The 24,679-nt window shown below is 43.2% G+C and overlaps 1 protein-coding gene and 1 long non-coding RNA gene across 5 annotated transcripts in view; both read right to left on the reverse strand.

The window, feature by feature from the left end:
• HIVEP3 (HIVEP zinc finger 3) overlaps window positions 1-6,069 on the reverse strand; it is a 435,628-nt gene extending 429,559 nt beyond the window's left edge. For 3 of the 4 annotated variants that reach the window (XM_019737160.3, XM_019737156.3, XM_019737157.3), the window contains exon 1: window positions 5,599-6,068. The gene's annotated coding sequence lies outside the window, so the exon portion shown is untranslated. Of the gene's footprint in view, window positions 1-5,598 lie in introns of all 4 variants that reach the window. The other variant, XM_019737161.3, reaches the window with a different exon arrangement.
• Window positions 6,070-19,079: 13,010 nt separating this feature from the next.
• Window positions 19,080-20,051, reverse strand: LOC141572363 (uncharacterized). Its single transcript, XR_012497721.1, has 2 exons — window positions 19,880-20,051; window positions 19,080-19,310 (listed from the first exon to the last, which is right to left on the reverse strand). It is a non-coding gene; the product is annotated as an uncharacterized LOC141572363 (long non-coding RNA).
• Window positions 20,052-24,679: the final 4,628 nt, after the last annotated feature.

Here is a 24,679-nt window from a genome sequence, read left to right on the forward strand (position 1 = left end):
CATTATAAAACACCACTGAGTCAAGAAAACGCATACTCATTCTCCAATGGCCTAAAAAAAACATTAGTTCTATAGCTCAAGGAGTGGGGAAAGAAAGCCCTGTTTGAAAAGTGTGACCTGCAGTGTCGTCTCCATCTGGTGTGAGCTGCCAGTGGCTACAAGAGGACATCCCTACTTCCACTAACAGATGCAGTGGAGCAACTGCTGCAGAAGAGAACACATGACAACTGAAAATATTGCCCCTCTCATCCACCCCTCCCCCGCCTGGTGCTCTCCAAGGAGTAGGCAATCAGTGACGACCCACACCAGGGGGGCTACACAGAACAATTGGCTTCACACCACACGGCACACACCTGGAGGGTCATAAAACAGGAACGAGGTCATCCTAAAAGAAAACATGCAACGAATGCTCCCTCCAGGAACTCAGAAGACCCTTGGCTGCGGAACCCAAAAATACATTTCTACAGAGCGGAAAACTCTCAAGAGGCTTCTCCACCCATGAGGCTTAAAAAGAAAGAAATTTGTCTCCGATCACTAGCACGTTTACACCAAGAAGAGCTGAGCCCCCATCCCAGGTTTGCCTGGGCCTCTTCCTATTTCTCAGGCCTTCGTGGCTGTTATAATCATGCATGTCCATTATCAGTTTTCCTCTGGGGAGACCCAAGCACCAGAAAATCATTTATCTCCTTCACTGCCAAGCCTCTCCTAGTAGGCAGGCAATCAGTAATTATTTAAGCTAATTTCTAGATTAAAAAGAGGGGGAGGGGTCTAAAATGAGTGGAGCACAGGCCAAGATCAGCCAGGAGTTGACAATCAATGCAGCTGGGCTCTAGGTAACTAGAGGTTCATTATATTCTTTTCTCAATTTTGGCATATGTTTGAAATTTTTCATTATAAAAAAGCTTTTAAAGAAAGGTTAGGGGGAGACACAGATACAACCTGAAAACAAAACCAAGAGTTCTTCACTCTCTACTGTGTCTGGACACGGGAGAATCTGGAAAGTGCTCAGATCAAAAGCCTAGAGGGTTCATGTACTCCCCAAGCAGAGATTGTATCTTCTAAGCAAAACACTCCATGTCCCCAACAAAATTACCTTTGAAAACTTCACTAGAACTTTTCAAAACTATTCTGGCAGGACCCAGCTTCTCTTCTTTGCCTATCAACCCTCTGCCTCCACAAACTACCCCTACAGCCTCATCCCACTACAAGGGCCTCTACTTCCTATTCCAAACTACTGTGTTGAGCAATTCAGTTATTGAAATAGCTTCTGGGTGGCAGACAAACGCCTGTGTCCTGGCAGCTTGTTTAGGTTGGTCCTCCCTCCTGGGTGTCAGAAGTGAGGGTGCTGTTATCACTTTCAAGGAGTCAAGGAGAACTTTGTATTTCCTTCTTCTTCTTCTTCCTTTTTCCTCAATTTGTTCCTAATAAGAAATTTTTTATCACCTAAAATGCAGTTTTTCAGCCTCAATACTACTAACTTTGGACTGAACAATTCCTTGTTGGAGGGACTGGTTTGCGCACTGCAGGATGTTCAGAGGCATCCCTCGTCTCTACCCACTAGATGCCAGTAGCATGTACCCTGCCCCCAACTGTGACAACCAACAATGTCTCCAGACATTGCCAAATGTTCCCGAGGGGGCAAAATGGCCCCTGGTTGAGAACCACTGGCCTAAAAGATATTGAAAAATCAAAACTAATATTGTCCTGGCAAAAAAATAGATTATACAGTTTATTTCCACATATACTATTAGACAACATTTTAACTCATAAATTTATAAATATGAATATTTAACAAATGTTGCACCTGAAGCCAGAAACATAAAATAACAAGAGGAAAATGAACTTATAATACTCTCAACTATTTTTTCTGTCTTTGTAGTTTCCTGCGTAAATCTTATTTGTTTCCTCCAAATTATCCTGTGTTCCTGTCAATGGGAATCATTTCAAGCCCAAGCCCTCTGTGAAGTGCCACACAACACACTGTGCATTGGGAGGAAAACGTCTTACATCTCTCTGAGCACTCCCCATGAAGTGTGCTGGCTCTCCAGTGCATATTTAACGGGTGTCACTGCACAGGAGCCCCTAAAAGAAGATTTTCCAACAAAATCAGAAGAAAGCATCACCAATGTGTCCTCGTAGGACAACTTCAAATAACACCAGATTCCCAGCGTGACCAAGCAGCTTAACACAAGGCTAAAGGAGCCACTGTAAGAGGTTGCAACACCCCAGGGGAAACACTATCACATTTCTTCGTTAGGCAGAGGGAGTTTCCCACTATACTTAAATGGTACACTCCCATTTTGAGAAAAGAGAAAAGCTGTCTTCTGGTCTGCAGAGGCCTTGCATTAGCCACAGTCTATTATCAGCTCTGGAGGACATACATACATAGCTGTCTCTCCTCCCCACCCCACCAGACCTCCCAGCTCCACCCAGTGGTTTTCCCAATGCCCCCCTCACCCCACAGAGATGCTGACTTGTTCCTCCTCTCTGATGCTTGTGGATAGGCACTGGGTACAGGGGAGTCTGTCTTCTGGGGTGCATTCCTTCCTCTTCAATCCCATGCCACAATCTGGATCACTTCAATCCTAGATTCTGGCCAACGTCTCCTAATTGGTCTCCCTAGTTTAATGTTTCCCCTTTAACCCAGGTTTCACATCGATGCTGATGTCTCAAGCACAAGGGAGGTGGGCCCAGAATCCTTTGTGGTTTCCCATTCCCTGTCACGGGATACAATCCCAGCCAGCTTCCTTGGTGCACAGGTTTGTGAAGCGCACCAAATTCTTGGTCCAGGAGGTGTCCCAGCATGAGCAGCATGAGCGCTGTGGGACAGGTATGTACGCATGGGGGATTCACCCACTGAAGAGACAGTAGAGGGAGAGCGAGGAGGAGGTTGTTAAACTCAATGACCTTAAAGTTTCCTTTCAACCTTGACTTGCCATGATTCTGGGAACTCTTGGGTCTGCCATTCAGGTCCTGCCATCATCTGACTCCTAGCTTCCTGCAAAATCGTGCCAAACAGTCCCCTACAAATGCTCCTTGTATAGACCTGTACAGGGTTACCCCACTTCTAAGAGATGACTTCTTTTTTGGGTTGTCTTTTATTTTTTTAATTACATAAGGAACAATGCTGGTGGCAACAGAATAAAACAATACCAGTGTTTGAGATGAAGTCTCTCACCATCGCACTCCGATGGTAGCACAGAATGCATGGCTTCTGGTCCTTCTCCATGACACATCACACAGAGCCCACACATGCCCCACTCATTTGACACTTGATCTTATACTGTGCCTTAGGGAGGAGGACATTTAATTCTTATATGCATTGACTCATCTCTCCAGCTCCCAAGGAGGTCAAGGCTAGTTAGTCCATCTGCTTCAATTGCTGTTAATTCACCAAAAAGGAAATGGAAGGCAGGGAGATCAGGTATCTCGCTCAAAATCGGAGATTAGCTGGTAGCAGAGTTAAGACCAGAACAAAAACTCCTAACCCAGTGTTTGTTATTACACGGTAAAGCACTCTTCTTCTCCCCACAGTACAGAACGCAGTACCGTACAGAGACAGCAGGTAGAAATAAAATACCTGTTGAAAGAACAATCTACAGAGGCAGGATAGCACAGTGGTTAAGCACTTGGACTCAACTCAAGCTGGCTCTGCTAGAATCTGGCTGTCATTTACTTAACCTGGGTCAAGCAACTGGGCCTCAATTTCATCATCTGAAACATGGGATAATTATAGAACCTTCCTTATAGGGTTGTTAGGAAAATTAGATAATTTAATATCTGTAAAACACCAAAATCAGGGTCTAAAACACATGTTAATAAAATCACCATCATAGCGCTAATATAATCCCTCCCCCCCCCAAAAAAAAATACAATAAATGTCATCCTTCTTAAAATTTAGTCTGGCAAGTCAAAAACATATCATGTTATCTTGGAACCCTGTCCAAAAACAAATCAGCATGGGGGAAAAACTCTATGTTAGTCCAAAAAATACGTAAATGGCACAGTGACTAAAACCATCACTCTAGGGAGGGATGACCTCATAGATCAAAAGCATTGTAACACCTATTGCACCAAAGAATATAAAACGTTAACAGCCTCTAGCAGTAATTATCTAAGTAAGGCAGGCTGCAAATCTGTTGGAGAATTGTTTTTACCATGATAATATTTCTAGTAAATTGCTGCTTCTGTACTAAAAGTACTAGTGTTGCAGAACTGGCATACTAATAGAAAGATTATTACAGAAGCACTATGAAAATGAATTAGATATTATTAAAGATTCAACACTACAACAGTGCCTGATTGCAAGAGAGTTCAAGCTGCCTTGCTTAATGGGCAGATAAAAGTGCTAATTAAGGCCACTCTTAGAGGATGTCCCTAGGCAGGTCAGTCAACCACAAGTAGCAAGAGGTCTACCGACTAAATGAGGAACCAGTAATGTCAACCCCATTGGATACAATCCTACCAGGAAGATTGGGAGTGAACAGGAAGACCCAGCATTTCCTGCACACGAGGGGTAACCTGGTAAAGCAGACAAGTATCCAAAGTTATCTCAATCTCAGTTTTTTTCCTTAACTCCTTCATCAGAAAAACTTCTAATTCCTCCTTTACTTAAATGAAGAAACCCAGATAACTCACCAGACTGGTGACCCTCAATAAACAACGTAAGCTGAGGCAGAGAAAACCTTGTCATTGTGACCAGTCTTCTCAGGCAACCAGAAGACACTGAATAGCTCTCCCGGCAGCACCTTGGCCAAAAGCATCTCACCGCAAACAGCCTGAAGCTCTCAGTGGATCTTCAAGAGTTGCTAGACTAAAGCCATTAGCCATGCGTTTCAGGATCTATTTTGCTTTCCCACCTTGTTAATTAACTGATCAGGCTTGGCAAAGCACCTCACAAATATAGTGTCAGGTAAATACTAAGTAAATTCGCCTACCTGGTCTAAATATCAATGCTAAATTAGGAAAGGGGGAAGAGTGGGAGGCGAAACTATCCCCCGATTGCTGCAATTCAAAGGCCAGGGCTCGCTAACGTAGAGGCGGCGAGACCCGGGTGCCCTGCAGCAGCCTCCGGGCCCGGAGCAAGGCTCTCGGCAGGACTTCTGGAAAGGAAACCTGGAACAGGGCCACCCCGGGGCAAAGGGAACGCTGCTCGCCAGGCGCATCCTCGCTGCTCAGCCTCCATCTCCCCGCATCTCTCGGATGTCAACAAATCCGGACCACAAAGTGAAACTTTCCGGGCCCCCGCTGTCGCGCTGGGTCTCTGCCCTTTGCTGGGAGAGCGTCGCGGAGACAGGTGTGGGGTCGGGGCTCCTGAGTGGACCCCCGCCCACGGCCCCAACGATTGTGTAATCGGCCCGGGCGGGGGGGCTCGAGACCAGCCCCACGCAAGGATGCGGAGGCGCGGCCCAAGGACCCTGGCAGCATGCGCGGTGCCTGGAGGTATGGGGGGGATGGGAAGACTGTCGTCCCGCCCCCCGGGACCGCCCCCGGGCGGCAAGGGGAGCCGCGGGGCTGACACAGCCCGGAGGGGGCGCCCGCGCGGCGGAACGATGCCGAGGAGGGGACGCTATGTCTCGGCAGCGCGGCCAGCCTTACCTGAGCGCAGGGCCAGCACGGCGGGAGGCGCCTCGGGATGCCAGGGCGGCGGGTAGCGGGCGGCAGCGTTGGCAGCCACCCGGGCCACAGCATGTAAGGAACCGCGGCGGCAGCGGCGGCGGGCCCGGGACTGACAGCCCCAGGCTCCGCCTCCAGGCTCCGGGCCCCGCCCCCTCCGCGGCCGTGCGGCTGGCCCCGCCTCCTCCGCCCACCGCCGGGGTCAAGCTAGGTCCACCGTCCGGGAGGGCGGGGGCGCTCGCTTTCGATTGGCCCTGGAGCTACCCGCTCCGCCCACTCCCCGCCCACTCCTTGGCAGGGGAGCAACGCGTGCGCAGTAGCTGCGACGGGCAACAACGTTGAGTGTTGGCGTGCTTGGTGTGGGACCGTGGGTACCAGGCATCCTTCCTTATCCCGGCCGGTTGGGAGCCGGGATGACCTGAGGAACCAGGAATTAGACTCAAACTCCACAGTAAATTGTCTTTATTCACCTGTGAACGAATCTATGGGAGAAAACCAAACCAGAATGGGAAAGGCTCTAATCAGAGGAGACCCCGAAACTATGAACTGCAACAGAAATTGAGCCATGGGCTTGGACGCAACTGCGACGGACCTAGGGGTGCTTTATCAAAGCACTGGAGTCACTTTCTGGTTAGCAAGTGTGATGCGTGTGTAGAGTCTAGAAGTTGTGCGACGAGGTAGGGCGTAACAGCAGAAAAAGTGAGTGATGCTGAAAAAAGTGGCCCTTCTCCAACTGGTACCTCCTCTTTCCATGCCCCTCTCTGTCTATCCCTCCCCTCCCTCTTCACTGGTTCCCGGTACCCTCAGCTTGTAAACAAGATCCAGTCTCTCCAAACTGAGACCCAGCGGTTCCACTCCTCTGTATGGGAACTGGAAAAACAAAAACTTGTACAAAAAATGTTCATAGCATATTCAGAATGTTCAAAACGTGGAAACAATTGGAATGTTCATCGTTTGATGAATGGATAAACAAATTGTGGTTTATCTATACAATAGGATATTATTGGGCAGTAACAAAAAAATAAAACTGTAAAGTACTGCTACATGCTATAATATGGATGAACGTTGAAATCCAAGTGAAAGAAGCCAGACGTGAAAAACCACATAGTGTATGAGTCCATTTATATGAAATGTCCAGAATAGGCAAATCCAGAGACATGAAAAGTAGATTAGTGGTTGCCAGGGCTGGGGGAACAGGAAACTGGGGAGTGAGTGCTAATGGGCATGGGATTTCTTTTTGGGGAGTGATGAAAATATTCTGGAATTAGAAAGGAGTGATAACTAAGTGCACAGCTTTGTCGATATACTAAAAGCCACTGAATAATGTACTTTTAAAGAGTGGATTTTATGGTATGTGAATTATATCTCCATTTAAAAAAATCAAACTATCAAAAAAAGCCTAACTCTCTTGACATTGTACCCCTTCCAGCTACTCTGCAGTTTCCCAGCCCTTCTCATCCAAGATTTTTCCAAGGGTGGCCTAAACATTTTTACCCCCACTTCCTCATCTCCCACTTATTAGTTCCCTAGATTGTGGCTCCTTCCCCCCTCCAGAGCTCCAATCTGCTCTCTCCTTGAATCCGGTTGCTTTCTGTGACCCTGAACATTCCCAGTTCTCCTCCTCCTCTCCATTCTTTGTCTTTTGACCTTCTTTTCCTTGGCAACCCTATTTTAAATGTTGATGTTTTCCATGCCTCCTTCCAAAATCCTTTCTAGGTTGTATTCTCCATGTCCATCCATGAGTTCAGCAACCTGATGCCCCATACGTTTCTCAAAGTCGGTGTGTCCTAAGAAATTTGTCGTCTCCCCTCCCCTTCCTCTACCTTCTGTCCAGTCGTGATACCTATTATTGCCTGCTAGGACGGGGGAGTCATCCTGGATTCTTCCCTCTCCCTTCTTCTAGAGTCAACCAATTTTATCCCGTAAATGTTCTTAAATCTCACAGTTCTCTTCTACTTGTTCTAACACAGCCCTAGATCATCCCTCCATCATCATTTGTCTTTTAATTCCCTTCATATTTTTTCCCCTTCAAATCTAGCTTCTAAACAGCTAGTGAAGTAGATGCCTGTTGTTTTAGCTGATGAACCGGACTTTCCTCTTTCTTATGGTAGCAACACCCTGATTTTGCTTTAAGAACCCACCCTTCCCTATGAGATCTAGGCTTGGTGAAACTGTCAATCAAGATGCTGCCTTTACCCGGTGTGCTGGGTGTGCCCTCAAGTTAGCATACGACATCCTTCATCTGGAATTTGAATCCTGGGCAGAATAACATAAACACTGAAGGTGGTTGGGCCTGATTCTTCCTAACCAAGGAGACTGTCAGTCAATTCCTGCTATTTTTGTCCCAAGAGCTCCTTTCAGAGCCTGGGTTCTGCAGCTTTACCTTCAGTTTTCTGATTGATTCTCATATCACTCCCATGTATTCTTTTTTTGGAAGTTAACCAGAGTTACCTAAAACCATAGAACCTAACTCATACAGAAATATGTCTAAGACACAAAGCATGTCTTTACCTACTTAGAACTGTTTAGAGGAATCCTATCACCCATTGGATAGACTCCAAGTTCATGACCCAGACCCTGCCTGCCTCTCCTGCATCTTCTCTCCCCACTCCCTGCTCTTACATTTCTACCCTTCTGGATTACTTGCAGTTTCATGGAAACTTGCTGGAAGATGTCATACCTCAGTGCTCAGGGAGCCCCTCTGCAGAATATCCCTTACTGTTTCTCACCAGCTAACTTCAACCATCCTTTAAGGAGTTCTCCTCTTTCCAAAGGCCTTCCTTAACTCTTTCCCGCTCCCAACATTCTGCCTTCCTCTGTGTTCTCAAAGCACCCTGTTCTTCCAACTATTATTGCACATAATGTCATAGTATTTTACTTATCCATTTAATTGTCTGCCTCTCCCACTAACGTTGGAGTTCCTCAAGGCCTGTACTCCTTTTCTGTGTCCTTAGTGCTTAGCAGACTGCCTGGCACAGGGCAGGTGCTCAGAACCCTTCCTTTCTTCTTCTTTGCCTCTGTAATTCCTGAATAAGAGAAAGGGATCTCATCGAGGGACATTAAGATGATTTTTCCCAGAGAAATGAAAAGCAAAAATTCAGGCCTAAGTCATCTTATACAGTTTGTCCAAAAACTGTATTCCAATTCGAAAAATGTTCCAGAAGACTGACTGTCAAAACCTCAATAAGACTAAAGGTACTCATTTAAGTGATATAGCTCTCATCTCTAAAATCTTTTCAGTTTCTCCTGAAAGCCTTCATGGCTTAATGAGATGCAAAATTAAGTAATTCAGACAATTGTACTTATTATGATGACTAAATGGCAAGGTGTGGTGTGTTTTTTTTTCATAACATGCCTAGAAGTTTTATGTTATTTCAAGATATTAAAATTTTGTTTTAAAGTTTATACTTGAGATACATACACACACACACACGGTGCCAAAAAAATGTATACACATTTTAAGAAAGGAAAAAACTGTACTAAAATTATAATACTCAATATATACCAATAACAAAAGATGAATACAAGTCATGGGTATACATTTTTTGGCACCCCTGGTGTGTGTGTGTATATATATATATGTTTTTCCAATTACAGTTGGCATACAACATTACATTTGTTTCAAGTGTACAACATAGTGATGAATGGATATATACCTTATGAAGTGATCACTCCAGTAAGACTAGTACCCATTAATAACTATACATAGTTATTAATAGTTATTATAATATTATTGACTATATTCCTTATGCTTTACCTTTACATCCTCATGACTATTTTTATAACTGGCAATTTATACTTCATAATTCCTTTTGCAAGGTGTGTTTTGTACTTATTTGTAATCATAGATGAAGAATAAACTGAACATAACAAACAAATCCACAGTTTCATTTGCATGTCTGTTGTGAAACATGAATTACCTTAAGTGGAATTATATAGCAATCCATATTCAGATGCTGAATGAGGGAGCTGGGTTCTAGTCCCAACATGGCCATGCCCAGCTGCTTGACCTTGGGTAAGTCACTGCTCTTGGACACTTGCAGTCAGCCTCCCCAGTATCCATTCCTCCATTGTCCCACCATCAGAACCCCAACATTTCTTTGGAAAACTGCTTTTCCTCCATTCTAACCCATGTGATCTTGTGTAAGGAGTTGGGCCTGATAAGCTTAAAGAAATCATTCTATCCCAGAAATTAGTTCAAAGGCAGACATAAAACATAGTCAAGGCAATGAGATCTGAAAAGACATTTTCAAGGGCTTCTAACATAAAGAAGATTCCTCTCCCTGCTGTAGCTCCTAACAATTATGTAAAGTCTAGAATTAATGCAGCCACATATGACCACAAGGATACTCATAGAAACTAGATTGCCAGTAGTGGATGAATCCTGAGGAAGACAGAATGGAAAATACACAGAACCTCAGTTACATTATTGGCAGTGGGCAGCTAGGTCAAGCCATACCTGAAGCTGATTACCCCATACTTTCCTGTTAAGAGCCAATAATTCCCTTCCCTATTAAAGTTTATTGTCTATAACATAAATACTCCTAACAATAACACTTAACAATCTCTCTGTGCCTCCATTTTCTCATAAATAAAATAAAGGCAATATGAATAATCTCTAAAAATTCTGCCAGCTCTCACATCCTGTGAGTCTCTGAAAGCTAAATATACTCGTAAAAATGTAAGTGTGTTATCATTTACTAGTAAGCACTAAGGAAAATAAGACTTTCAACCCTCGCCCCCCACTTCACCGAAAAATAGCTGAGACTGGAATGCAGGCAGAAATTCTTAATCTTTGGCCTGTACCAGGAGTTCCCCTGATCTCCACTCTTTCCCCCTATACTTCAGCCACTTGCTCCTGTACTCTGAGAGTGGGGGAAGGGTGGTCTGAAAGGAAGTATATAAGGTGGCCCTGCGTTAGAAGATTTTGGATTTTTGTTGGTGGTGCCCATAGCCTTAGACCCCTTGTTCAGATTTTGACCTCTTCTACCCAGACTCTTTGACCTGAGCACGCCCCTGTGCATTCTCTCTCTCCCCCAGGATCTGACTTCTGAATCATATATTTAATTTGCCAGCATCCCGTCATGTCTGCATTCCCACCCCTGACCACCTTCAATCAGTTGAAAGTGATGGTATACTAGCCAGTAACTCCAGAACACAGAGTCATTTATTTGTAGCAACAGGGCTTAGAGGAAAGGGACGGGGATGGTTGTTCAGTGGAGGAGAGTCACTTAATAAAAGAGATTAAGCACCTTAGAAACCTGAAGGGTTGAGCAAATTGATACACTGCACTAGCAATTACGTAAGAAAGGTTTCACATATGAGGATACATAGCCCACTTAAAATAATGCATTGGGGCATGCAATTGTAATCAACATCCTAATTTGGAAAAGCATTGCCAGGGTTTCCCTGCCCGGTGTTGCACTGGGACACTGGGTCCATACCTGACGGCATTGGGAACCTCAGGAAGAAGTGATATGGAAAGAATCCAGGTTGTTTTCCTGGAAATAGAAATTAAGAGCATGCTGCGGGTTAAATTTGCTCTTGATTCTGGCTTTGCAAGATGCATGAAAAAAGACAGCTCATCAGCACTGTTTAAATTCATTCATTTAACATTTTATGACCAGAAAACCTTTCCATGTAGAGATAACTGAGACAACGTTCCACCTATTCTTTGGGAGCTCAGGAGCTAGACACCAGACCAGTCAGGTTGCAGCAGCACACAGAGCTCATCCCATAGGACGCAATGAAAGGGCTCCTTGCAGAGGTGTGGGGAGGGGTGGGGAGGCACCCAGATCTGAACCACAGCGGAAAACCACTACCACCCCTAAGAATGAAGCGCCAAGCAGAGGAAACGGGAGAATGGGAACTGTGGAGGAGGGATTGCCTGGTGGAAAGGCTTCAGGACAGAAGCAGTAGGGGGAAAGCACCTTGACCTCTCCTGCCTCCCTCCCATTCTCCAATCCCCTACAGTGCCCATCACTGGCTGACCTGAACAGAAAACCCATGAGCAAGGGAGCCCAGATGATGCAGTCGAAGGGGGTCAGCCCCCCCAGGGAAAGAATTCAGCAGAGGAAGGGTCGAGAAGGGACTTGGCAGCATAAAGAACAAGTGATCAGCCCACTCCACCCCATTTACCATCCAGCTTCCACTTTTGCCCTTCATTTGAGTGATAAAAATCTCAGCCCAAACACAAGGAGACACAAGTGTCATCAGACACAGTATTACTACAGCGATGTCATTTCAAGTGTCATCCCACCTGGAATCTAAATTTTGAGGTTGGCTACCACAAGTACTCTTCATATAAAGTAGTAGAGAAAAGGAAAGCCTTGGGGAGGGAGAATCAGTTAGCATAAAATAAGTTTGGCTACTGCAGCCTGTCGTGAGGCCAGAGCTGCCAATCACGGCTTCCCTCTTTCATTGCCCATTCTAGGTCCACCTTACCCTCCTCCAGCACCTCAGCTGGTGGGGAGACCCAAACCTTCATCTCAAAATAACTGACCCCTCACTAGTCCTCTCTACGTTGGGCTGCCAGTTTTCCACTGAACTTTATTATTGGAATGGAAGTTCTAACGAGTGGTCCCATGAGTCCCCCTGGCTAATCCCAGTATAGTCTTCTCAGCCCTGTTGCGTAGCAGCAACCCAATTTCCCTTTGACAGCCAGGACAGTGATCCATCCCCTTCTCTCCGCATTGATTCAATGGCATAAGGAGTTCCAAACAGAGCAGGGACAAGCTTGGCTTCTAACTCATCAAAACCATGGCTGTGTTCCTTGCTGGGAACATTCTTCTCTTAGAAATCAACCTGTCAACTCCAAACCTGTCAAGCGCAAGATCAGGAAGATGGAAACAAAAATTCTATTAAGTGAAGAATGAATTGTAATAGTTAGAAGGGCCACTCCTACTAATTCTTCTCTGTGGTTCCTAGCCCACGTATTCTCATTACGGAGATGACACCAGATATTGACTGCTGGTTTAAAGCATATGCTGTTCAGGTGAGCTCAAGCTTTGCATGGCATCGTATACCAGCTGGCCTGTTGAACCTTCACTGTAGGTGCACCTTAGAAATGCTGTGTTGATGACAGAGATGCTGTCAGTCTTTATCCCTAGATGACGCTATGAAGCAGAGCGGCCCACAGATTTTGGAATTGTTATGTATGACAAAAATGCATGCCTATGTTCTTCAAGCCGTTCTCTTTTGGGGTCTCTTTGTTACATCGTTTTAACATTAGTCTAAAATAGCAATTTTAGCTGTTAGCACAGCCCGAAGTTGTGCTTTTTCTGGCTAGGTTTCTGGGAGGGGATTGGGGGGAAAGTGGAGAGAGAGAGGAGAGCCACTGGCACTGTAACCTGGGCTCAAATACACCCATATGCTGCACGTTCCCTGCCAGGCAATCCTGTGCCTCAAAAACCACCCTGTGCTTCAACTCGAGGCACTGCCCTAGCTCATGTGCTCCCTCGATGATGGAGGGGAGGGTGGGGTAAGAAGGGACACTTAGAGGTCAGTAAGGACGCTCAAACCTGCCAGATCCAGTCCATTACCGCTTTAATACACCCACCCTCCTGAGGCAGCACTAATGTGGCCCTGCTGTTTCTCTGCCTTGAAGAGATGATGGGGTAGGCAGCGATCTGCCCAGGGAGTGAGAAAGAATTCAACTCAGCTGGAAAGCTTTCCCCTGGGCTACCCCCCATGTCCTTCACAGTCTTCTGTTGTTCTGTGTTGTTGTTAATCACACAGAGACCCCAACTCCGTTCTGTCTCCTCAGGGGATTCTCACGGTCTTTTTGATGGTGTCTCAGATCCACTGACCTCCGTCTCCCTTCTGTGGCTTTGTCAGGGAAGGGTTGAGTGAGCAGTACTGGTTCCCTGTCCTGTACTGAGACGAGGCTTCAGTGGTAGAGAAGGTCAGATCATGGAGAACCTGTAGCCGGAGGCAGAGGATTAATAGGAAGGCAGGTACAGAGTGGATGCCTCCATTTATATGCAATTTCCATAATAGGCCTATCCATGGAGACAAAACTCAGAGCAACAGTTTCCAGGGGCTGGGGAGTGACTGCCCAACGGGCATGGGGTTTTCTCTGGGGGTGACGAAAATGTTCTGGAGCTAGGTAATGGTGATGATTGTACAACACTGTGAATGTATTAAATGCCGCTGAATTGTGTACTTTAAAAATGGCTAAAATGGTGAATTGTATGTTATATGAATTTTATCACAATAAAAAAAAGTAGTCAGGCATTTGGGTTTTATTCTAATTGGAGAGAGAAGACTCTGAAGGGTTCCAGGGTGAATCTGGCAGTGACTGAAGTAAACAGAGCTGTAAAAGAATCATTTGACCTTGGAGTCTTTCTTGGAGCATCTGTTCCTTCCAGCATGGGGAAGTGATGGAGATGGAGGCAAGTGAGGGAGCGAGCAGGCCAAGGGGAGGACGCTGACTCCAGAAAGGGGGCAGACACCAGGGCAATACACCTCTCCTGGATTGTCCTAATGTCATGGATTTTCTGTTGTTTCTGTTCCTTTGTTTTCAATTACTGAGCATTCTATCACCTTCTTATTTGGGGAGAATTTAGGAAGGGGAGATCCTTCTTTGCAAATCTTGGTTATAGGTAGAGACTTTCTTCTCCATCCACACTCTGAGAAGGCCAGAACCATCTGTCTGTGTCCCGCACCTCCACCTGCCAACAGTGCTGGTCTCAGACATCTGACCTGGCTCAGCTGCGGAGTGCACCCTCTGCGACTTCCAGTCGTGGAGAGTGATGCACAGACACAGAAGCAGGTGAGAGACAGCTCACAACAGCCAAGCCCAAGGATGAGCGGCCAATGGCGGCTGCAGGGGTGGCGGTGGGACTTTGGCATTGAGTGTCCAGGGGCAGCTGCCCCCGGCAGCATTTGCACCACACTGGCCCTACGGGGTGACCTTGGCTGTGTAGCCACTGCCTGGCTCCTTGTGCTGGTTATCTTCTGAGCCCCGTTTGCCAGGCTCTCTTCAATTCTCAAGCTACCTGATCGGCTTCACTAAACTCTTTGACGGCTGGAGTTAGCCGGAGCTTGATTCTGTTACTTGTAACTAGGAACCTTAATGTTGAGGTCGTCTTCCCGCCTCCCTTCAAAACAGGAAACATGGTGCATTCCAATGAAATGCCCATGGCTCCTTGCAAAATGGAAGAGCTGTCTGCACCTTCATCCTTGTGTGCATTGCACTTTAAATATTACAGATGTGGAAACAAAATGCATTTCCATGCACTGAGTTATTGTAACTATGGTGATGGGCAGAAAAAGCACTGCCGTACCAGTTAGAAGACCAGGACACATTAACTGTGCAACCTTGGGCAAGTCAGTTTCTTCTCTTTTCAGGCTGAGATGAACTGTGAGCCCTTTACCTGTACTTAAGATTCTGTATTTGGGAAATGCGTAGGAAATATTTTATATTAGCACCATGCCTAGGAAAAGAAACTTCTCTCTCACAAAGAGGCTCCATCTGATTCAGTGTCATACAACTAAAACAACTTCAGTTGTCTGCCTTTACTTCATCTATTAAATAATGCAAAGTCTTTTAGACAAGCAACACCAGCTAACAGCAGCCTCCGCTCCCTGTGGGGTATGCCATCTGCAATAACACTAATGAGAGCTCACACTTGGATAGCACTTACTACACGCCAAACACTGTTCTAGGAGCCTTTCATATATTAGCTCATTTAATCCTTACAACAATCCCATGAAGCAGGGGTTCTTAGTACCCCTATTTTACAGATGAAGAAACAGAGGCACAGAGAGGTTGGGTAACTTTCCCAAGGTCACACAGCAAGTAGGTTCTAGAGCCAATATTCAAACTCAAACGATCTGGCTCCAGAATCCAACTGCCTTAGGGGTGTGTGTGTGTGTGTGTGTGTGTGTGTGTGTGTGTGAGAATTCACATAACATAAAATCTACTATTTTAAAGTATACAATTCAGTACCATCTAACATACTCACAGAGTCCATGCTTTTAATGATCTACTATATTGCCAAAACAATATATATTATCCAATAAATAAACCCAACTTACCACCAGTTTTACAGATCAAGAACATAGTGAGATGGAATGGTAATTTCTTTCACGCACTCCCCTGCATTGCATGGCAGCGATGTAATTTCCCAATGAAGACCCTAGCATGTGGTGTGATTCATGGTACTGGAGAGCTTCTAGGTCTCGTCCACTCTTTGCCTCCACAAAGGCCACACCTAATCTTCATCAGCCTGGAAAGATAAGTGTTCACCACGTTTTAACACTTCAGTGGAGGCTCTAGCAAGGAAATCCCACATTTCCTCAGAGGGCCGGTCACAATGTTTAATGACATGTCATCGCCAGAAAGTCCTAACCTATATCCTCTTTTGCACTTGAAAGCTTTCAACTTAGGGGTTGGAGGGGGAAGAGTAGAAAAAAGATGGTTAACATTTCTTCTGTGACAATCCTTCATGTTGAGTGCCTGGCAGTGTGGGCCTTGGGGCAAATTATTGCTACTTCTGTGTAGCCGCCCCCATGACATTCATTCACTCAGTAACTATTGGTGGCAGGTGCTGTGCTGAACCCTGGAAGCAGGGAGGGTTGGAGGGGTAGCTGGGGGGTGGGGGGGTGTTGGGCCAATGGTTGTCATCCTGGTCAGGCAGGAAGTCAACTAATGGAGCGTTTCAAAATCCAATATTCACTCCCACTAGATCCTGACTTCCATGTACAGGCTGGAGTGGCCAGTGGATTTGGGGGACATGTGTTTCAAAAAATCTCTCCCAGATACCTCTGAGTGTTCTTATCCCCACCACCATGACCGCGGCCCAACACTTCACTCCAACTGCACCTTTTCTTCCAGAACCATTGAAATTGGTGATTTCTGAGGCAACTTTGTCTAAAATTCTGTGGTTCATTCATTAATATATTTCTCAATTCAACACTGACTGAGGGCCTGTTCTGTACCAAGCACTGGAGTTATAGGGTGAATAAGACCTAGGCAGACACGGGCCCTGCCTCCTGGAAGCTGTTCCTCTGCTTGGGGCAGAGAGACAAGCAAACCAAGTGTCCATATAACATGAGGGGCCTGGCACACAGGCGAGCATTTTATGAACTGACCGTCCCTCAGGATGCAGTCCAACTCCGTCTTCTCCAGCATACATGACTCCTTTGCCTTCTTTTCAAAGCTCCTGTTTGCCAATGGTCGAACACCACTATATCACAAATATCTGACAAGTTCTAAACCTAATGTGTCTACCTTCCTTCTGGTTTCAGATGCAAAGCACATCGTCCAGGAAACCACACATCAGTCCCCAACCCTGCATGCTAACGCTTCTCTGCCTAAAGGCCATTTTAATGAGGGACTTGGTTCAGGCATCAGCTATAGTACATTAATATTCATGGTTAGTATTTGTAAAAACCTTTGTTGCAATCTTTTGTTTCTGTTAAGAGGGAGTCTTAAAATGGCCAGAAATTCCCAATTCCTGTTTATTCTATCTAGTCCTGTATTTTCAGAGTATTTTCTCTTTGGGCTTCCATTATTTCATCAGGGTTGGCAAGGAAAGTTAGTTCTGCTCCTGTCCAAGTGTTAAATGGATACTCGTGTTTCTTTTTGCCACATTGGTATAATTAATTTTATTGCAAATAGGATTTTTCTTTTTTCCCCTTTGCATGCAAATGTGGTACCCTTTCAGTGTTTGCATAATAGCAGTAATTCTTTCATTTGTACAAAAGGACATGCATTATTTTGGCAGATAGATGGAGCTTTGATGGAGAGATTATTACATTTCCAAAAGCAAAGAGAATAAATCAGAATTTATCCAGACACTGACTAAACACCCCCACCCCCCAACTACACTGATCATGGGCCAAGTGGCTAACACACTCCACTTTCCTCCCAGAGAATAAACCTTGCAGAATAGTGGGGTCTTGTGGGCTAATCTCCATTCTCTGCCCTGCTCTGTGGACTGTCGCACCTGGGCTCCCTTGCCCCCTGGCTTCTGGTTGGGTTTGGCTAGTGGGAGGCCCCAGCATGAGAATGGAGAGGCTGGACTGCTTACTCTCCCGGCTCCCACCTGCCTGCCATGTGCCAGACAGTGGTTGCTGCTCGCAGGCCACAGCTCCCATCCAGAGGACCCTCTTTCCCCAGTCCACCTCTTACTGTGCTCTGGTAATTCCCTGATCCCCTTCTTTCTCCTTGCTGCTCTAGGCTAGATCCTGGGAGCTTCATCACCCCACAGGGCTGGTGAAGCCTGCCCACATCTATATAAATAGTCTTTATGTTCAACCCCTTTGAGCATGCCATCTCTTTCCTTCCGGGACACGCAGAAAACCACCGTATTCCTAAGACTTAGTGTAGTTCACTAGGAACACACACACACACACACATACACACACACGCACACACAGCACTGGGAAAATAATAAGGAAACCCCAAACTACCGAGACACAGAAGCAGCTACATGTCTCCGCAGAGAATTTAAAATCCCACAAAGCAGAAGAGCAGTTTGCTCCAGGGGTATCTAATGTCACTGCAGTCATGTAAATGACTGACACTGTTGGTTTTGCCTACCTGGCACTCGTCACTTGTTTCTGGTCACAGCCCCTGGATTGTCCTTGAGAAGCCATTCTTTCCTTCTCTTGGTGCACGTGGATTGGATGAGCTATTCTCATTGTTGGCTCAGAGGAAATAGGAGACTCTGGCTGGATGGCCACTCAGGGCCACAGTGTTGGTTCAAGGGTGGGCATGTGATCTAAGCCAGGTCGATGAAAACAAACTGGATGAAATTCTGGAAACTTGGCTGGAGCAGGAAAAGGTACTTTCCTTCCTCTGAGGTTGCTGAGGACATAAACTAAAGCTTTAGTGGTCATCTTCCATGAGGGGCAGAGCCTGCCTAACTGAACAATCACAAAGGAAGCAGAGCTAAGAAATGGAGAACGAAAAACTGAGTTCGGGGGGGAGGCAAGATGGCTCAGTTAGTTAGAGCGCGTGCTCTTGGCAACAGGGTTGCCGGTTCAACAACTGCATGGGATGGTGGGCTGCGCCCCCTGCAACTAGATTGAAAATGGGGACTGGACTTGGGGCTGAACTGCGCCCTCCACAACTAATATTGAAGGACAATGACTTGACTTGGAGCTGATGGGTCCTAGGAAAGGCACAGTTTTCCCCAATAAACTGTTCTGCTTCCCCAATAAAATCTAAAAAACAACAACAACAACAACAAAAAACTGAGTTCTGATCATATCTTTTGAGTCCTGGATCAATTGTATTGCCATTACAGTTACATAAGTCAAACGTTCTGTTTTTTTAATTTACTTAAGCTGGGTTTCTGTCGCTTGCAACTGAAAGAATCCTAGCTAGTACACTGAAGATGGAAGCTCTTTATAAACTAAGAATCATCATGAACTGGGTAAGGGGAAGACAGAAGAAAACAGAATATACTATTTCTGGAGCATGTATTGTATGCTCTAGAATAGAGCACATCTAAATGTAGGTTAATTTATTTCATTCTCAAAATAACTTTGCTCAGCTATGTTGGGGAACTTGGCAAGTGCTACACAATTAGCAAATGGCAGGGTTAAGTTCAAATCAAGGACAGTCTGCTGGCAAAGTTATATTTGCTCCACTCTGATGTGCTGCCATCATCATCATGATCATCTTCATCTTCCTCTTCACTCTCATAATCATCATCTTCTTCAGGAAGCTCACTGAAGACCTGGACCACAAGAACAGGAAGCTGAGTTTCCCAACCAGCGGAAAACACAGACCCCAAGACACATACATGAGTGTGCTAATAACTATAACGTGAAGCAGAGAGTGAACAGTACCAATAAAGAGAACCAGACATCATATTGAGAAGGATTCTTTCTTCCATCTAAAGATGAGGAAAGAGTCTGAGCAAAGAGCTGAAGGTTAGGAATGTCAGACCACAGAGACTCAGTTCACACATTTACAGACTTGTGTAGCTCTCCTAGTTGTCCAAGGTTCTCTCCTTGGCTCCCTTCTCTGTTTTCCCTTTTTTATTTAATTTTATTGTTTTCTTTTACTTATTGTGGTAAGAACATCTAACTTGAGATCTACCCTCTTAACAAATGTTTTAAGTGTACATACTGTTGACTTTAGGTACAATGTTGTACAGCAGATCTCTAGATAATGCCCCATTCCCCCCGCTCCCCACAGCCCCTGACAACCACCATTCCACTCTTTGATTCTATGAACTTGACTATTTTAGAGACCTCACAGAAGCGGAATCATGCAGTATTCATCTTTGTGTGACTGGCTTACTTCACTTAGCATGATGTCCTCAAGTTTCATCCATCCACGTTGTTGCATATTGCAGAATTTCCTTCTTGTTAAAAGCTGAATGGTATTCCTTTGTGCATATATACCGCATCTCCTTTATCCATTCATCTGTTGAGGGACACTCGGGTTGCGTCCACATCTTGGATCTTGTGAATAGTGCTGCAATGAACATGGGAACGCTAATATCTCTTTGAGGCCCTGGTTTCTTTTGGATAAATGCCCAGAAGTGGGAGTGCTGGATCATGTGACAGCTCTATTTTTAATTTTTTGAGGAAACTCCATACTGTTTTCCATAGCAGCTGTACCAATTCATTGTTAAGAGAATAAATCCTAAGTGCCCTCATCACAAAGAGAAATTCTATTTTCCTTTTTTCTTTTCCTCTTTCTTTTCTTTTTATTGGATCTAGATGAGAAGATGGATGTTAGCTGAACCTATTGTGGTAATCATTTCACAATATTTGTAAATCAAATCATCAATGCTGTATGCCTTAAACTTATACACTAATGCATATCAATTATTTTCAATAAAACTGGGGGGGGGGGAAAGAAAGGTGTCATGTGTTCAAACATTGATATTTGTTCTAAATATGGTGTAAATTTAGCCCTAGAGACACAGCCCTTTTTTTCTCTTCAGCAGAAACCCTGCTGTTGGCCTACCCTTTCCCCTAGAGTTGTCTCATTACTCTGTGAACAAGTGACAAGCTTTCACACATGCATCAATGCCTCATTTTAGCACACTTCCTTCCTACATCCATTAACAAAAGGTGTTGTGCTGATGCTAAACAAGGCAGGCAGATCAACCCCCTTAGTCAGTGCATCTGCCAAGTAAAACACACAAAAATATGATGCACTATTTTTAAAAGCAAGTTTAGTCTCCTGGGATTGTTGAGTCCCTAGGTTCTTGGTTTTGTGAGCCCAAGGGACCAAGCAGGTTAGTTTTAATTGTTTAACTAGGCCACTTAAACCACTGAGCCCTCGTCTAATAGGACAATATTTATAGGCATTGCATCATCGCATAGTTGAATTGTTCTTCTCAAACTGAAATCATCCTTCAGTTTGTTGGGATCTTTTTTTTTTCTAACTCAGGAGGAAAGAAATGAACTGTCTCTTTATTAATAGACACTACTGATAAAAACAGAAGAGTAGAAAAATGTTGAGATGCTAACTTTTTAGCAGTGTAAAAAGCAAACTCTCTCCTGGCAAGAGTCATAGCTATTCAAAATTTGAAGGTGATATTTTTGGCCACTGAAGGCTGAGAAAAATTTGCTTGAAATTTCTAGTCTGGAAAACACATTACAATGGTTTAATATAACTTTATTGTTCATGTGGTAGAGATTGATGTGGTTCTCATTGTTTGAACTACACTCGACACATTGTAAGAATGAGTTTATTTTGCTGTTATTTTTTTTTCAGATGAACTTTCCATCTATGTCCCAACCTCCTGATTTGGTTGTTTTATTTATCAAAATTAATCGATATATTTACTCATGATTTAATCATAATTATATCAATGATTAACTATTTATTGGACACTTACTATGTGCCAGGTGCTGTATGTAAACACACCAGACGTACAATGTCACTTGATCCTCAAACAATCCTATTAGTTTCTATTATTACCAACACATTGACAATGAGGAAAAGGAGGCTTACAAGTTTATGTAACCTGCCCAAAGTCACACAAATAGTCAACAGTGCCACTGGGACTTAAAGCCAAAACTGTGTGATTCCCAAGCCTCGTAGCCACTACGTAAGGCTCATTTCATCAACAAATAGATTATGCACTTTCTCCATCCAGGTCTGCAGTTGAATCACAGAATTTTTGAGATGGTTTTGCTGGGGGAGGCGCCATGCTATGTGAAGAGCACTGAAATCCCCATCAAAAACAACAGACTTTTAAGTTGCTTTATTTTCACGAGCACAGTAAAAATGCTTATAAATTTGGACATTTTTCTATAATAAATATAAGTAAAATTACTTAATAAAAATGTTATTTTAAGCATGTAGTTAGGTACAATATGTACCTTTCAGAAACTAAAATTAAATGGATTTTAAAACAAAACGAAAAAGTTTACAGTGTAAATTAATTAGACTTCTAGTCAAGATGAAGCATCAAAGATGAATGCTTTGATCCACCCCCTTTACTCCAAACAAACTGCAATGATTGATCAAATATAAGAGAGGGGGGAAAAAATAAACATTTCCATCGACCAGAGGTGGCCATGAATTACAAAGTGGTAAGTTTGGGTTTGAAGCCACAGGTTTGTTATTTTCCAAGTCCGCAAGCACATAGTGGCAGTTCAAATTTTGGCTCCTATTATGTAAAGGGAATCAAAAGGGCTTCATGCACAAGAGTGGATCAGAACCAGGCTCACTGTTTGAAGCCAGAGGCTGGGATGGCCCCCCCCCTTCTCTACAGAAAGGAGTTTATTAAGAAAAAGTCTATTAATCAACACACTTCCTGAGACTACACAGGGGATTCTTGGCTTAGGAAAGCAAGCTGTAGATATAACTTCCTGTCCAGGAACTAAGCCAGCCACCTGCTGCCCAGGACTGGATCTCTGATAGCCCCAACATCACTGCAGAGCAAATTCCACCTGGTGCTGTACCGAGGACATGGAGGAGGGTCAAATGGAGGCAAATGCAAATCCCCCAAACCGCTAGACAAACAGGATAACACACACACACACACACACACACACACACACACACACACTAAATATGTGGCTGCTGTAACAAATGAAGTAATCTAATATTAAGGAAGACAACCTATGAAACCATCGAAATCAATTGAAACATGAAATGCCTAGAGATAAAATTAATTTTCTGAAACAGTCTTACAAAGACTTTAAAATAAGTATGTCTAGAATGTTCAAAGGCATAAGTCAAGGTATCAAGTCCATTAATAATAAGAAATTCTGAAACACACAGGAAATAAAAATTAAATAAAACCAGGTGGCTATTAAGAAAACCCAAATATGTATTGGAACTAAAAAAATGTAGCTACCAAAATAAAAAATTCAAAACATAAGACAAACTCTAGATTAGATACAGACAGTAATGAATTAGAAAATGGTTGTGAGATATACACATAGAACTTACTCCTGAGTGACAATGAGATGATTTTTAATATAGTAATTAACAGACATGGAAGATCCCTTGAGAGGCTCCAACCTGTATCTGGTAGATCTTCTAAAATAAGAGAATGGAGGAAATGATGGAGAAGTAATATCTGAAGAAATTACAGCTGAGAATTTTCATAATTACAAAAGACATGTCTTCTGATATAAAGGACACTCTGTAGACAGAGCACGTGAACGCACAGATCATCAGTGATAAGAAAAAAACTCCTAAAAGCTACCAAAGAGAAAAGACAAAAGAATACCTGGAGAAACCAGTAGGCTGACAATGATTTATTTTTAGCAACAACTGTGGCCAGAAGGCAGTGTAGAAACATCCTTAACATGCTAAAAGAATATAGCTGTCAACCTAGAATTTTATATCCAGCTAAATTATTATTTAAAAGTGAGAGCAAAAAAGACACTTTCAAAGGCATGAAAACTAAATGAGTCCTCCCACATACAAATCCACATTTACATACTTAGTAAAGTATGTATTTCAGTAAAAAGAAATGTAATAGTACAGCAAAGGTAAGGAGAAACAATGAAATAATGGTAAGAAAAAAAGTAATTAAATATGTTTTGTGCTAACTAAATATTAATTGTACATATGCTATGTTTAGAGGGATAGAAATTTTAACAAACAATATATTTATTAGAATATTTTTAATTCAAATATGATATGGTAAAATTCCAGGGAAATCACTAAAAAAATCAGATTAACAACCAACAGACAGAAAAATAAAAGTATTATTAAAATAATTTGCCAACTTAATAAAACACCAAAAAATCTGGGGTGGGGGTGAGGAAGAACATAGGGGAAAAGCAAATAGAGAGAAAACACAAAATAAGTTAAAGTCCGTCAGTAATCAAAATAAATGCAATTGTAGTAAATGCATTTATTACAAAACAGAGATTAACATATTGGATTGAGTGGATTAAAAGTAGAGATGAAAAAAGTAAATAAAGATATATATTTATATATATATATATATTTATAAATATATGTGTATATATATATATATGTGTGTGTGTGTGTGTGTATATATATATGTATATATATATATATATATATATATATATATATATATATATATATATAAAATCTCCAAATAAAGCTAGTGAGCTGATGTTAATTTAATGCAAAAAGTTAATAGGAATCAGGAGGGGCATTACACGAGTATACAACAACAATCTACCAATAAGATATAAAAATCATGAATTTATATGCATATAAAAATGTAGCTTCAAAATATATAAAGCCAAAAAGAATTATAGGGAAATGGACAAAGCTATAATCAGAATCCAAAATTTTTCAAACACTTCTATCAGACACATATATACCAAGCAAACAAAATTTAGTAAGGCTATAACAAATTTGAGAACAAAATTTAAAAGCATGGTATAACACAAAATTTTCCAAATGCTTTTCAATGTGGTCCCTTTAACAAACATATTTATATTAAAACCTAGTATACAAATGCACATGCTTGCATAGATAGATGATAGATAGATAGATAGATAGATAGATAGATAGATAGATAGATAGATAGATAGATACAATTTTACAAATATTCACCTTTAATACAGGAGATGCATTCTCATACAATTTGTTTCATTTCATTCTACTTTTTTTTAAAATGAGTTGCAATTGACTAAATTG

This window comes from Rhinolophus sinicus, chromosome 14, assembly GCF_057876585.1.
Source record: "Rhinolophus sinicus isolate RSI-liver-muscle chromosome 14, RSI-T2T, whole genome shotgun sequence".
Taxonomy (NCBI): Eukaryota; Metazoa; Chordata; class Mammalia; order Chiroptera; family Rhinolophidae; genus Rhinolophus; species Rhinolophus sinicus.